Here is a 14,390-nt window from a genome sequence, read left to right on the forward strand (position 1 = left end):
CAAAGTCACCATAGCTCTCTGATAAGTAGCACCGGCGTTTTTGAGACCGAATGGCATCACCTTGTAACAAAAGGTGCCCCACGGTGTGATGAACGTTGTTTTCTCCATATCATCTGGCGACATTTTGATTTGATTATAGCCAGAAAAGCCATCCATGAAGGAAAACACCGAGAATTGAGCAGTATTATCTACCAACACATCAATGTGAGGTAGTGGAAAATCATCCTTCGGACTAGCTCTGTTCAGATCCCGGTAATCCACACACATTCTCACCTTCCCATCCTTCTTCGGGACTGGCACAATGTTCGCAACCCATGGCGGATAATTAGTGACAGCAAGGAAACCAGCATCCCACTGCTTCTGCACTTCCTCTTTAATTTTCATTGCCATGTCAGGTCGAGTTCTGCGCAACTTCTGCTTCACTGGAGGACAATCTGTTCTCAACGGTAGCTTGTGCACAACAATGTCGGTATCCAACCCTGGCATATCTTGATAAGACCAGGCGAAGATGTCGACATACTCTTTCAACAACGCAACCATTCTGCTCTTAACACTTTCCTCCAAAGCAGCCCCGATTTTCACTTCTTTCTTGACATCATCAGTACCCAGGTTCACGACCTCAATCTGTTCCTCATGCGGCTGAATGACCTTCTCCTCTTGTTTTAACAACCTGGCCAATTCCCCTGGTAGTTCACAATCTTCTTCGTCTTCTTCTTCAGCAAGATAGATCGGATTGTCGAAGTCATACAAGGGTGTAACAGGATTGTTATCAATGAGATCCGGAGAGGAATCGCATCTGCATGAATGTTGATTCATGCATTGCTTTAGAACCGGTGTGAAAAATTTGAAAAGAAGAAAAATGAAAACATTGCCATTTTTATTTGTTTTTATTTTTAAACTGCAAAAATAAATGAAAAACAGGGAACACCGCTTTTAACTGAAAAACATCCTTTTATTAATGATGCAAAATTCTGCAAATTTAAACATGAGGTGGCCCTTACAATGGACCATTACGTGTCGGGCAACACGCATGGTTTGCATGCAAATAAGAAAGAAAACAAGAAAAATATTACTCTTCGAGGAGAGTGACCCGGATGATTTCCTCGGCCTTCCAGTTGTGGATTTCCATCCCTGGTTCGCACGGCGTTATCCACCGGTCCATGTCACAGTCGCTGTCAGTATCTTCACCCATCATGCAGATGTGGTCCGGATCCAGCATTCCGGCACTCGTGAAAGTTACAGACGTACGACCCCCTCTGTTCGGCCCAGAGCCTCGGCTCGGCTTATATCCGACCCCAAACCGGTCCTTCTTCTCAGGGACTTCCATCATTCTGCCCCAGCCTGGAGCCTCTCCACTTTTAACTACCTCAGCAGCCTGCTTGTACGAAGCGATGGATGGTTTCTCCTCTTCTTGCTTAGCAAACAGAGCATTCTCCACCTTGACGGTTTCAAATGCCTGACTAGGCGTTTCCCATATCTCTCCATCCATCTCCACATACTTAAATGAAGACAGGTGGCTGACAAAGATGTCCTCCTCTCCGCAAACAGTAACGACTTGGCTTCCCCAGACATATTTCAGTTTCTGGTGCAAAGTCGATGTAACTGCTCCCGCAGCATGGATCCACGGCCTACCCAACAAACAACTGTAGGCTGGCTGGATGTCCATAACATAAAAGGTCGACTTAAACACTTCTGGGCCAATCTTCACTGGCAATTCCACCTCCCCAAATACGGCCCGCTTTGACCCATCAAAAGCTCGCACAATCAGATCAGTCGGGGTCAAAATCAGCCCATCACAGTTCAGCTTCGCCAAGGCCTTCTTTGGCAACACATTCAATGAGGAGCCGGTATCAACCAGCACATGCGAAAGCACGGCTCCTTTGCATTCCATTGCAATGTGTAGAGCCCGGTTATGATTCCTGCCGTCCACTGTTAGGTCCATATCCGTAAAGCCCAGCCCATGGCTAGCATGTACGTTGGATACGACCGTCTCCAATTGGTTGATTGTGATCTCCTGAGGGACATAAGCTTTCTTCAATATTTTCAACAAGGCTTCCCTATGCCCCTCTGAGCTCAGTAACAGTGAAAGAATGGAGATTTTGGACGGAGTTTGCTGCAAATGATCCACCAATTTATACTCCGACTTTTTGATGATTCTCAGAAACTCTTCAGCCTCATCATCAAATTTGTTATCCGACCCCGCAGGCGCCGGTGTCATCACAGGAGTATTACCACTATCTGCCACAGCCTTCCCCTTTGCCCTGGCTAAAGCCTCGGCCTTTTCCTTTTTATCTTTTTCTTCCTCCCCCCTCCTCAAAGCATCGGGAGCAAATAACCTTCCACTGCGAGTGAAACCGCTGGGACCGGCATTATCCACCTTTAGCACGGTGGTTTCACTAGCAGATTGTTCTTCCAACCTCTCACCATTACAATATACCTCTCCCCCATAATGCCATGGCACGGCATCCTCTTTGTCGTATGGAATCGGCCCAGGTACCGTGATGGTAACTGGAGCCTCCTCCACCAGGTTAGACAAATCAACCGGGTCATAGAAAATGGTTATGGTGGAGACCTCCTCCTTCTTCCCTTCAGACTTCTCGATCACAATCTCCCCATCGTCCATCAGCCCCTGGACATGCTTCCTCAGAAGCTCACAACCATTTGCAGAAATAGTGCACTCAGCACACTCAAACCCGCAGCCCGGGTAAACCCCATTTCTTAACAACTGCCTCTTGACCTCAGCCAAAGGCGTCTTCAGCTGATCAACATCAAATAGCCCAACTCGACTTTCCTCAGAAATTGCATTCACCCCCCTCTGACCATGCGCAGGCATGGGATTTGCGTTGACATTGGGAGATGGCGCAAAATTAATGGCTTTGGAATCCACCAGGTCTTGAACTGTGTGCTTAAAAGCTTTACAGTTCTCAATGTTGTGCCCAGGCGCACCTGAGTGGAATTCACATTTCGCAGTCTCATCATAACTGGCTGGCCTCTGATCAGGTCTCAAAGGTGCCAGAGTTCTAGTTTGCACAAGGCCCAAATCCATCAACTTTTTGAACAAAAAGGCATAGGTCACCGGAGGCCTATCGAATTGTCTGTCCTGCGCTCTGCCCCGGACTTGATAACCAGCCCTTTGTGGTCTCTGTTGAAAGGGTTGTTGTCTCTGTTGCTGTTGTTGTTGTTGTTGCGGTTGTGCTGACTGAGACTCAGCAGGAATTGTTACTGCAGCATTGTGCTGGAAGTAACGGTCCCTACTGGGTCCGCGCTGTGTATAAACTGCACTGGTGTCTCCTTCCTTCTTTCTCTGCCCACCATTATTGCCGAATGGTTTCTTCGTACCAGAAGAAGAAGAAGACGCACCACTCTGGATCTTACCCAACTTTAACCAACTCTCTATCCTTTCCCCTGCTACCACGATGTCAGAGAAATTGGTGACAGGACATCCCACCATTCTTTCTGCAAACGGCCCCTGCAGGGTCCCCATGAATAAGTCCGACATCTCACGATCGACGAGAGGAGGTTGCACCCTTGCAGCCAGCTCTCTCCACCTTTGCGCATACTCCTTAAAGCCCTCATTGTGCTTCTGAGACATACCCTGCAGCTGGGTACGGCTCGGAGCCATGTCTGCATTAAATTGGTATTGCTTAAAGAAAGCATCTCCCAAATCCTGCCAGCTCTTAATATCGGACGATCTCAATTTGGTATACCACTCCAGGGAACCTCCGGACAGGCTGTCCTGGAAAAAGTACATCCACAGTTTTTGATCCGCGGTGTATGCTGAGATTTTGCGGACAAATGCCTGGAGATGAGTTTCCGGGCAAGAACTACCATTATATTTATCGAACGCAGGCGCCTTGAACTTCTGAGGAATCACAATTCCCTCCACCAATCCCATGTTGGACATATTTACCACCCCAGGCGTGGCATAGCTCTCAAGCACTTTGATTTTCTCAGCCAGCAGCTGGATTTCCTTATTCTGAGGAGGAATGTCGTAAGGCACAAAAGGCTCATTTCGCATAGAGAACTGGTCAGCCTCTCTATCTTCCTCCTGATCTTCGTCAAACCCATAAAACGGAGGCACAAAGTTGTCTTTCATGTTCTGACTAGGCCCAGGTTGACCAGCAGCACCAGCATTATTCACCAGACCAACTGTTGTCCTCTTTCCACCATCACGAGATCCCTGCCCCTGGTTGGAGACTCCATCCAGGTTGACCCCACTGTTCTGAGCAGAAACCCGCTCGAGTTTCTCAACTTTATCTGCGAGAGCCTTCTGACCAATGGCAAAACCTTGCATTATATTGATCAGTTCGGTCATTTTCTCCTTCAATTCCAGCATATCAGCACTGGGAAGCTCCATGAGTCTGGGAGTGTTTCTTCTTGTGTAATATCTGTGAGGGCGAGTTGAGTGCAGGGGTACTACCCTTCGAGCGCGAGCAATGATTCCTGGTTACAAACAAACACGTTAGTAATAGTCACCTGCAAAATAAAACACAAGTTATCATGATTATGCATGTATGCAGTGCGTATCCATATGAAGGACACTCTGTCTCTCGACCCTGGCATCATCGAGACAAATAATAATCCGGCATCAATATTCTGATTAGCAGTGTTGGATTTCATTGTGCAAATCGGAGATATGTGATTTAGCATGATACCCCCAACCATGTGTGTGCTTGCGTGAGTGCATACGGCAAAGCAAATAAAGCTTGACAACCAATCACTGAATAGAAACCATCATTACCTAACCAAAAAGTGCACAAACAGTGCCATAGTCATACATCAACCAGATATCAAATACAATCCCCCAGAATAGAAAAGAAATACAGACAAAGTGAATTCCGTCAACAAGCCTGACGGTAATTCAACGCAAATGAAGGATCTAGCTAGATGAGGGTCCCACAGATGGCCCTATCTCATCTTCCATCCTCGCGAACTCTGCGGCGAACCTGAGCTCGGTATTCTCCTACTGTAGTCTTCCAACTTCCTTCTGATGAATCTTCATCTGCCTGAAGTAGTGGTCTCTCTCAGCCATATAGTGATCTCTCTCTGCAATGATCTTTAGCTTCTCTGACTCCTTGACTTGCAGCTTTGCCTCCCACTCAGCAATGAGACCCCTGACTCTGTCATCTCTCTGATCCTTCACTATGATTTGCCTTCTCTTCTCATCTTCGATGACTTTTGATGCTCTGAACAGCTTCTCCTTTGTGATGTCATGTTCTCTGTTGGACGATGCTAAAGCTTGGCTGATCTTCCCATAGTAGGCTGTATCCATCTCGAAGCGTTTGGCCTCCAAAACATGTCGCTTGTCTTGATCTTCCATCTTCACTTTGATTTCCTGATTAGCTGCCTGAAAATGAGCAACACTTCTCTCCAACTCCGCTTTCTCTGCAAGTAACTGATCTCTGGCCCTCTTCATCTCAAGGAACTCCTCCATGCTGACAGAAGAACTTGGACCCTCAATCCTAGGACACACTGAGTCACCTCCAGGGAACGGTAGAAATGTAGACTCAATCCTCTTCCGCAACCAATCCTCAAATAGTGGAAAATACCGGCAGTTGACTTTGCCGTAAGGAACCTTACCCCTCCTCTGGATATCTCGCCATTCGTCCAATACCTGCCTCAACTTGGTCTGGTTACCATCAATCGGGAAATAGAAGGACTCCTGAATCTCTCGCCCGAGAGGAGGACCCTCTATAGCAAACCCCATCTGTCTCCGGAGAAGCATCGGGTTGTAATTAATGCAACCCTGAACTCCCACTAAAGGCACATTAGGTAAACTCCCGCAACTGCAGATGAAGTCCCGACCAGCTAAACCATTATGAGTCCAAGCAATGTCATCAGCCCGCAGACCCATCAATCGAAAGGACCACTTCACACTAGGATCAATCTGAACAAAGGCACCTCGGGAAGGCAAGTATCCCATGAACCACCTAAAGAGTAGCTGAGAGCAGCATCTGACCAGACCACCACGCCTCTTCTCATTCCTGTTATGCACTGAGTAGTATACATCTCCAATCAGGGTAGGAATAGGGTTTCTCTGCATAAACAACCTGATAGCATTATGGTCCACAAAATTCTTCTGGTTAGGAAACAACACAATCCCATAAATGCTCACAGCAATCAGAGCACAGACCGTCTTCCAGTTACCCACAGCAGCATGTTCCTTGGCATTGGCCTCCAAGAAACTCAAATGAAACCCGGGTAGCTTTCCTTTTTCCTTCAAACCTTCCTTGACCATTTCCGGACTCAAATAAAGAGCACGTGAAATTCCAAGGACATCTGGCTCTGCTCTGGTGACATGAAAAGGAATCTGATCACGGATCTGAATACCCAGGATGCTGACATAATCCTCCATCAGAGGTCCCAACAGATAGTCTGGAAAAACGAAACACCTCAACCCAGGGTCATAGAACTGAAGAAGAGTGTGGATGGCGCTCCTGTCGCAGTCAGTGAGTCTGAAAACCATCTTCAGAATACCGCCGTATGACTCTCTAAACATTCCCACATGGTCGGGAGTAATCAATGCTACCATATCCTTCAAGACACCAATCTCTGGATCAAAGAAACTGTAAGCAATGTTGTTCTTCAAACCGGTCCTCATATTGGAGCAGAAAATCTCTCAACCAGAATCTCGATCAAAAGTGTCCCTGCATATGGGTAAACATGGGTTAGATGCAAATAATGCAAAATGCGATGATGCTGATGAATGAATGCAATGCGTTGCCATCCTCCAAGCCATCTGATCATTTGCACTGAATCTGGGCTCTGAACTGATCATAACCATCTGAGGAATGTACAATCCCAATTCTGACCCACGGGTTCCGAAATAAACGGAAGACAGATACATCATCATCACCATCATCATCAAACCATATCCGAGTAGACACATCACCCTTATCTGAATCGGCCCGGGGAACCCGAAATAAACGGATCCCCACTGATAAAATATCTCGGCCCGGGGAATCCGAAATAAACGGATCCCCACTGATAAGTCACGGACAGCACTCCGGCGTCACGGCAATACATGACCATAAATCCGACTTATAATCATGTCTCTGAATCACAGATCAAAAGTCACCATCTGAAGGCTATCTGAACAAACATCTGACAGAACAACCCTCCCCTCACAGGTAAGTTCTAATCAAGTCATCCTAAGGCGGATAATGGTCTCGACAATCGGGCAGAGATACTCAATGGGTTTGCCCTTTCGGGTGTGCCATTGTAGCTCCCTTAAGATCGTCTAAACCAAAAAATCCGGGAAAAGATCGGTCACCAGAGTCAACAACTCAAATGGAGTGACTCAAACAAAGCGGAATATCCACAGAGATGAGCACTATCAAGTGAGCCTCGTCCGGCTTGTGGCACATCACGCCGCCAGGCACATGTTGACTTAACATGAAAGAGGCAACGTGAGACCACACTAGTCCTAGGTGTATACTCGGGCCTGGGTTTTAGCCCCACTCAGAACACCCACCCCAAACAACAGAACCACCTGCAGAGGGCGGCAACAACATGATAGTATGATGCATGCAAACATTTAATGCAAATATATACACACTGGTTAGAATAATAAATGCAATAAATAACACAAACAAGCAACCTAAACTAATCCTAGAACGCTAGGAAGGACTCGCTTAGGGACGATGGACCAGCATAGGTCAACATGTTTTAGTCCCCAGCAGAGTCGCCAGCTGTCGCATCCTGCGAAAAAACAACCGGCGAGCCTAAAAATAAAAACATACAGAGCCGCCACTAAACGTTATTTATCCCAAGATAGGGAAAGGAAACGCTCAGAGAAACCTGGAAAGACATGGTCTCGCGACCAGAGAGAAAAGGTTCGGGAGTCGGTTACGCGAGGGGAAGGTATTAGCACCCCTCACGTCCTAGGTATTCCTAGGGATCCACGCTCTAGAAAGATAAGGTCGCTATAAACATACATCACACACACACGGGGTAACGCAGGTGGGGTTAAGAGAAGGGAGCTCGATAAGGTATCGCACCTTATGCCTACATATCTTGTCTGGAACAAGAATCAGAGCCACTGTAGTTCGGCTTACGCACGCCAAACAACACAAAACATACAAACAAGCAAGGGTGGCAAACATGGAGCCCGACAACCACTGGATGGAATTACGTCGGCATCCGAACCAAAACACACTCAAAGGGGCAAACGTGGAGCCCGACTGCCAATCACTGGGCTTACGTCGGCATCCGAACCAAACACATAATCAGATAACAAGTAAACACACACAAAAGAAAAAAGGTTGCCCGGAGTGGTCTCGCACGACCACCTGCCTACATACCTTGTCTGGAACAAGGATCAGGGCGATGTAGTTCCCCTGAAAGGGACTGAATTGCTAACCAGAAACCGGGGAAAGATACACAACTAGGGAGCTGAGACTCGAGCCTAATGTTGTCATGCATCGTTAACCCTAAGTTCGGTTTTCTATCCTACTTGCATAAGCAAACTAACCTAACCAGGAAAGAAGCTAGCACACAAGCATACGATCATATATCATCAAATGAGAACAGGTATCTCAAACAAACATGTCAATCAGATATCCACATAACACGCACTATAGCCAAACAAGGGGGCTCAATCAATCAGGTTTGACTGCCTAAGCAATCGTCTGTACAGGCTGTGTTTGCTCTTAACCTTGCCATTACGAGGCTAAGGTGAAGCAGATGAAAGGATGAAGTGAGGATCAGACCTCACAGCTCTTATCCCTAACCAGGGAGAGCTGACAAATGAGCATGGGTCCAGAATAGGGGAACCCTTCTATACTCGATGACTCTGACTCAATGTGCACTGCACAGGATCTTGGGCTTTTGATCTCAATGCTACAACCATGTAATGGGAGCAAGGAGAAGACTCACTGAATAGTGGGGGACAGGTTGCTTGTCCCTACCTTCCACCAATTGCCTTACTTGAAGGACTTTTCCTGCTTGGGCTTAAAAATAAACAACCACAATCATTGCCTCTTAAGGAGGACTTCAGACAATTTGCCCGGCTCGGTAACAGCCGGGTCTCCAGACTACATGAAGTAAGAAGGTTATACCTCAAATGCAAGTTGCTTAAGCAACGCAAAGCAAAAGTTCACAAGGAACTGAGCAACTAAAGTACCTGGAAACAGTCAAACTCAGTCAGTAATCAGACAGACAAAGCATAAACAATAAACAGTTAACCAGTCAAACTATACAAGCTATTGCACAACACAAGGCAAGCTCAAGGCTTAAGCCCAAGCTTCAGCACCTACAAAACAATGTTATGTTAGTGTACAAACATCCACAACATCAATTAAAACCAACTTGTATCATTCTCCATGTACATTGCTTTTTTGATCCTGAAAAATCAAGCAAATATTAGCAACTAGACCACTAGGCCAAGCCTAGGGTCCAAAAGCAAGAAAAAAGTTAAAACAGCAAGGTATCCACCATCCAACATCAAATTAACATCAAACAAGAGCAAACATCATTGGTCTCATGTTTATATCATCCATCAAGTTCAATTCATGCACAAAACAATCCATATTGGTTCAAATGAAGCACCAAACATACAAACAGAATTATTGCATTCAAATCCATATCAAAACACATCCAAAAATTCTCAAATTAAATACACCTAAACAGGGGTCAATCAAGGTCTACCATGTCAAATTTGAGCTCAATTGGGCGAATGGAACCATGTCAATGAAAATCAACAAAAACAGACACCATTTCATGCTTCAATTCACACCATCAATACATACATCCACTTCAAAAATTCATATCTCATTGGAAACTAAAAAGAAATGGATGAGACCAAAACAGGGAGGTCCTAACATGTGTCTAGTTCATGCATATCAAATTTCATGGCCATACAATACCATATGAGGATTTCACATCAAAATTACAAACCTATGTCATATGAGCTTGCACAAATGATCTCCAGAAATGAAAAATCATGATAAAATAGAAAATGCAGTGAAAAATTCTACAAAAATTCATACAACATCACAACATGCCAACCAATCATCATGCAAAATTTCATTCAATTCTAACATGTATAGGTCACTCAAAAAAATCCTGCAAGTTGACATAATGAGGTGTGACACAAATTGTCACACCTAAGTTCCAGAATTTGCTGCTCTCTAACCAGGTATCCAAAATTCATGAAATTTACATATAAATAATCCTCAAAGAGTCAAGAACCACCACAAAAATTTTCAAGAATTTATTCTACATTATGAGCATTTCATGATCAAATTACAAACATGTATCAAAAATGGACATACAATGGAAAACCCTAGGTCAAATAAAATATTCCCCAAGCACAACTTTGACCAATAGGTGAAAAAAAACCTACACTCACCAAGGAAGCTATAGAAAAAAAAATTCCATATTTTTTGGATTTTTTTACTATTTTTTACGATTTTTTAAAGGTCATATGAATTTTTTAATAATTAAAATGAATTAACTTAAGTTAATGAAATTGCAGTGGCATTATGGTAATTTTTGGCGCGGCGGGAAACATGTAATTCAAATATTTGAATGGGAAACAAGATCAAACGCTCTTCTTCATCATCTTCAACACGCAAAAATTCCAGAAAATTCGATGAACCTCAAGAACACGTTCCACTCAAACCTTAACCAAAATTAACGAAATTACATCCGTTGGAACCGTATGAACGCGTAGAACACAAATCCTAACTCCAATTAACCTAACAATTTCTAAATCTTCAGAATCGAATGAGTTAGGGTTTTACGTCAAAACTTCGAGTCAAGATTTCTCACACTACGCTCAATCATTTTCAATTCCGAAAGCAGCACGATAACCTACACACTATGCACTACAACACGCACACCTTAATTCAATGAAACAAACGAATCGAATCCTGGACGAACCTGCTATGGCAGCGGTGTAATCGGTGGATATGGCGCGCGATTTGCATAAACAGAAGCAGTGCCAGCTCGTATAAGTAGTATGTGATGTTCCGGCTTGATCAACTTTGCTCCAATTGTTCAAAATTGCAATTCACCATTGTTGATGTGGTATTGGACAGTGGCGATGCAAGGCTCTTCAGGCTTCAATCTTTCAAAACAGTTGGAGAAGATGAAGTTTGTGATCGAATGCAACAAGAATTGTGAAGATTGGTCCAAGATTGATGAAGAAATTTGAGATTGAAGATTAGTGTGTTCTTGAGCAAAATGGAGAGAATGTGAGAGATCTAGATCTGTTCTTGGTAATTGTGATATTCAGTTATGATTATGGAGTGATTAGGAATATATATACTCAGCCTTAATCATGATTAACAAATGATTAATCAAAATTGCAATGTTAAGCTAAATGCACTTTTCTTCAATTTGGCCAAAAATGCCCTTGCCTTATAACAGTCCAAATAGCAGCTGAATTATGGTTTCAACATGTCCAAAATACCACTTGTAATATGTAGAAACAATTCCCACCTCAATTGGATGCCTATTGTGCAATTTCACTATGTGGTAGAAAAAGGCCAATTTGTGCACTTTCACTTTTCATGCCAAAACTCACATTATGAGACATAGCCATGAAATGAATATTCAAACATACTCTAAATGCCATTCCTGAGGTGTTGGAAAAAGTCCCATTCAAAAAATCCAATTATTTTGAGATTTGGACAATTTTGCCCCTGGTCCAATTCAGCTGTCCAGTTGAAAAGTGACTTTTTGCCTTGGCCATTTTTGAACAAATCCAATGATGCACCCTCAAAGTACATGTCAAATGGAGTTTGTGCATATAAAGAACTTGCAATTTGGACAAACCATGTGGAAGTTATGGCCTCCTGATTACGGTCTTTTCTGAAATTCACTGAGCCATATTTTGCAAACCGTACATTGGATTTTCAAGTTCTTGGACTTTTTGGAAAGGTGAGAACAAGATCTACATCTGTCATGTTGAACAATTTTTCATTTGAAGCTTCCTTGGACTTCTGTTTTTGAGGTCAAAACTTTCCATTTTTGGAAACTTCAGCTACAAGTCACTTTCCATTTTTGGCAGTTTTTGTCCTGACTTGATTTTCTTCATTTTTAAGCTTTGCAATGTCAAATATCACTTGTTCCAACATGAATGAAGTGTATCCAACTCATTTCCACCTCCACATCCATCAGATCAAGCACAGTTGACCACAGTTGACTTTGCATCTGATAGATGAATTTGGCAATGCATTGATCAATTTAAGCCCCAATCTCCAACTGAAATGGCTCAAGGGTGACACCCTAGCCTCAATAATCACCATATAATCACAAAATGATCCTCATCTCCATCTCAAACCCCATCTCCTGATCCAGCCCTGCTTGGCCCAATACAACTGATTAGGGTTGACCAGTGGTCAAAACCCTAATCTCAAGGAATCTTCTTCAATCTTCTGATGACATCCCACCATGATGATGATGATGTATCAATTCAATCAACATGAAGACCAATACCCTTGAGAATCATGAAACCCTAATTCACAGTCCAATCCTCAGATGGCCATGATCAGTCAATAAAACCCTAGGCTTGCACCTTTGAACTTCCTCATCTCCTGATCAAGACTTGGGAAGATGGCTTGCACTATGTGACCACATGTTATGCAATATGAAATGCCTAATGCCCTAAAATGATATGCAAATATGTTAATGCTAGTCCCAAGAGAGGAGGGCAAATTTTGAGGTGTTACAATGTGCACCGCACAGGATCTTGGGCTTTTGATCTCAATGCTACAACCATGTAATGGGAGCAAGGAGAAGACTCAACTGAATAGTGGGGGGTAGACTGCATACCCCTACCTTCCACCAATTGCCTTGATTAAGGACTTTCACCTGCTTGGGCTTAAAAATAAACAACCACAATCATTGCCTCTTAAGGAGGACTTCAGACATTTATTTTCCCGGCCCGGTAACAGCCGGGTCTCCAGACTACATGAAGTCAAGAGGACTTACCTCAATGCGAGTTGCTTAAGCAACGCAAAGCAAAAGTTCACAAGGAACTGAGCAACTAAAGTACCTGGAAACAATCCAACACAGTTAGTACTCAGACAGACAAAACCAAACAGCAAGTGTTCAATCAATCAAACTATACAAAGCAATGCACAATAAAGCAAGCTCAAAGCCCAAGCCTAAGCTTCACCACCTACAAAACAATGTTATGTTAATGTACAAACATCAACAACATCAATTAAATTTAACTTGATTCATTCTCCATGTGCATTATGCTTTTGATCCTGAAAAATCAAGCAAACATTAGCAACTAGACCACTAGGCTAAGCCTAGGGTCCAAAACAAGAAAAAATCCTTAAACAGCAAGGCATTCACAAACCAATCTCAAATTAAAGTCAAACAAGAGCAAACATCCTTGGTCTCATGTTTATATCATCCATCATGTTCATGTTATGCACAAAACAAGGCACATTGGTTCAAATGAAACACCAAGCATACAAACAGAACTATTGCATTCAAATCCATACCAAGACACATCCAAAAATTCTCAAATTAATTACACCTAAACAGGGGATATCCAAGGTCTACCATGTCAAATTTGAGCTCATTTGGACAAATGGAACCATGTCAATGAAAATCAACAAAAACAGTCACAATTATAGGCTCCAAATCACAACATCAATGCATACATCCACTTCAAAAATTCATAACTCAATGAAAATAATAAAGAAATGGATGAGACCAAAACAGGGATGTCCTATCATGTGTCTATTACAAGCATGTCAAATTTCATGATTATCCAGTACCACATGAGCATTTCCCATTCAATCTACCAACCTATGTCACATGAGCTTGCAAATTTAATCACCAGAAATGAAAATTCACAATCAATTAGAAAATGCAGTGGAAAATTCCACAAAAATTCCCATAGCTTCCTAACATGTCAACTAAGCATCATGCAAAATTTCACTCAATTCTAACAAGTATAGGTCCACCAATCAAATTCCACAAGTTGACATCAAGAGGTGTGACACAAATTGTCACACCTAACTTCCAAAATTCATAACTACATGACCAGGTATCAAAAATGCATGAAATTTACATGGAAACAAACCTCATCCAGTCAAGAATCATCACAAAAATTGGCAAGAATTTATTTTATGATATGAGCATTTCATGTATCAATTGGCAAAATGTAGCAAAAATGCACACATGTGGAAAAACCCTAGGCCAAATAATATTATTACCAAGCACAACTTTGACCAATAGGTCAAAAAAATTCTACACAAGTCAACAAAGTCAAGGAAAAATTCCTCACAATTTTCTGAATTTTCTCCTATTTTTTATGAATTATTTCATGTCCTTATGAATTTTTTAATAATTAAACAAATTAATTAAAAAGACCAATGGCAATTTTGTAATTAATTTGGCGCGGGAGGGAAACATGTAATTTG

Source organism: Lathyrus oleraceus, chromosome 1 (assembly GCF_024323335.1).
Source record: "Lathyrus oleraceus cultivar Zhongwan6 chromosome 1, CAAS_Psat_ZW6_1.0, whole genome shotgun sequence".
In the NCBI taxonomy this organism is placed as follows: Eukaryota; Viridiplantae; Streptophyta; class Magnoliopsida; order Fabales; family Fabaceae; genus Lathyrus; species Lathyrus oleraceus.